The 2,205-nt window shown below is 39.4% G+C and overlaps 1 long non-coding RNA gene across 1 annotated transcript; it reads left to right on the top strand.

Annotated features, from left to right (window-relative positions):
• The first annotated feature begins 1,247 nt into the window (after window positions 1–1,247).
• LOC149374469 (uncharacterized) lies at window positions 1,248–1,716 on the top strand. The gene is made up of 3 exons (XR_016293103.1): window positions 1,248–1,294; window positions 1,404–1,504; window positions 1,603–1,716. It is a non-coding gene; the product is annotated as an uncharacterized LOC149374469 (long non-coding RNA).
• The last annotated feature ends 489 nt before the right edge of the window (window positions 1,717–2,205 follow it).

Here is a 2,205-nt window from a genome sequence, read left to right as displayed (position 1 = left end):
GTTTGTACACCCCAACCTTTTTTAAAAATCTTTGTAAGTACGATCGGATTGAAGAACGACAGAGATGAAATAACAAGGAAAAACTAGGTCACGTATATACCATACAATACCTCCACGTGAACGGAACAAGGAGACGGAACGGAACAAAGATAGACATGTCGAGCATACGTCGCTCGTCACACACAACCCAGTATAGCAGTTAAAGACAATGGGTAAGACGGTGTCTGTTTGTTAACGCCTTGGAGCTTCCCACGGGCCATTCAACGATTGGCTCTGGATGCGTATATACGTATAATGTGTACTCGCGCGTCAGCCATGGCGGGTTGATTGGCTGGTTTGCATATGGAAGCGCACAATTGAACCGTCCGATGGGCGACGGATTCAAGAGGTGTGAATGGGTGGAGGAGGGAAGGAACGAGCTTCTGTTTGCCGGTCTGGTGTGAATACCACGAGCGAATTGGCCGCCGAACTGAAACGAGTTACGGTGACACGAGTGTTTGTCCATCGCCTGAAGTCAATGATATGTATTCACGGGCAGATTAATCCCGGAGACATGGGAATAAGCTGTATAAATGTCCATGTGATTCGTGATGGCCATTGGGTGAAGTGACGTTTTACTCAGCATCGAAAATAAAGTTAATTAATTGCATCCATACGACAATATGGCTAGAACAATATTCTACAATATTTACGATTGGTAAAACTGTTGTGTCCATCGAACCAACATACATCTGTCAGGGAAGTAAATCAAAAGCAAAATCAAAATTATATTTCGTTAACCTAAAATTTAAGTGAAAAAATACTCAACTGCGCGACATAGCAAATAAAATCGTTTCTGACGTAGATGCACTTTTGTGTATGGACGTTGGCATAATTTACCAATCAAGACTTGTGCCAACACTTGAATGTGTTACTTGCACCGATCAGACCGACTCCAAATCGTCGGGAGTCGGCAAAGAAGACGGAATAATTCAGTCAGCTAAGCAAGTGCTAGCTTCTGCAAGAGCGTACACTTTTCGCATTATATCTAGTATGAAAATCCTTATCGTTGTTTTGACCGTGTGTTGTGTGCAAAAAGTCTTTGCTGTGAGTAACGTGTGCCTATATACATTTTCAACAGTTTGTAAAATAATTTGTTTCCAACCTTGAATGAAAATTTATTTTTTCACGTATTTCATGCAACTTGTTTTTCATCTTGTTTCGCTTCGATTTCAGAGCATTCCACCAGAAAGTGGAGAAGATGAGATTGACCATTACATGAGGATGTGTTTGAGCGAAAATGGACTCAGTCGAGGTACGTACGTGGAATGGCAGAAGAGAAAAAATTAATCGAGTACAGTTACGTATTTTAATTTTACAAGTTAATAACGCATCTCTAACCATTATATTGTTAAAATTATTAGGTGTTGTGGACGGCTCCAACATACCGAATAACATGATGTTGATACCAACGCTCGAGAAAATAAGTTGTTACATCCTGTGTATGTACAAAAAAATAGGGACCGTAAGTTGCATTATTTACTATTCGAACTAATAGACACTTACTTTTGTTTTAAATTCTATGATGCATTTGTCTGTACCGTATTTTTCATTTTCGTCTAGCACTTCAAAAAAGAAGAGATGGACTGGGCAACAGAAACACAAAGTAAATGTGGAACGCATTAAAATGTAACAAATTATTGTTAATACATTGCACCGTATGAGTAGCTTTTATCTATTTTTATGATACGTTAGATTTGTTAAATATTTCACATCTTCTACGATTTTTCAGTCCAAATGCAATAAACATTATAAAGTGTCAGTGTGGCTAACGAGCATTCGCAAAGATCGATTTTGATAAAATTTTCGTTCCACGAGCGTTAATTTTGAAAAATTCACTACGGGACGAAATTCGTACTCGCCAGATGAGAATACCAAAGAAATATGTTATCTTGTAATCGCAAATAAAAGCATAAGGCGATCGAAAACATGAGAAAGCTATCTTGAAATCGGCAAAAGAAGAGAGGGAAAAAGAAAGATGGAAAACGTTAACGGCGTCGTTCTTGTACATCGTGCGGTTTATCTGATCCGAAGCAATCAAGCATCCTCTCGGCAATCGCATTATACTAACGTGGTTATATGCAGCTCCCGCTGCTGCCAGACAGAAATGGTGACGGCAGCGCTAGCTTTGCAATAATAAAATCGCTTTCTCTCTCTCTCTCTCTC

The sequence above is a fragment of the Copidosoma floridanum genome, unplaced genomic scaffold (genome assembly GCF_036245765.1).
Source record: "Copidosoma floridanum isolate Cflo_tuat_1 unplaced genomic scaffold, Cflo_Japanese_pri ptg000019l, whole genome shotgun sequence".
Taxonomy (NCBI): Eukaryota; Metazoa; Arthropoda; class Insecta; order Hymenoptera; family Encyrtidae; genus Copidosoma; species Copidosoma floridanum.
The sequence above is the reverse complement of the archived record's forward strand: the minus strand, read 5'-3'. Positions and strand labels throughout refer to the sequence as shown.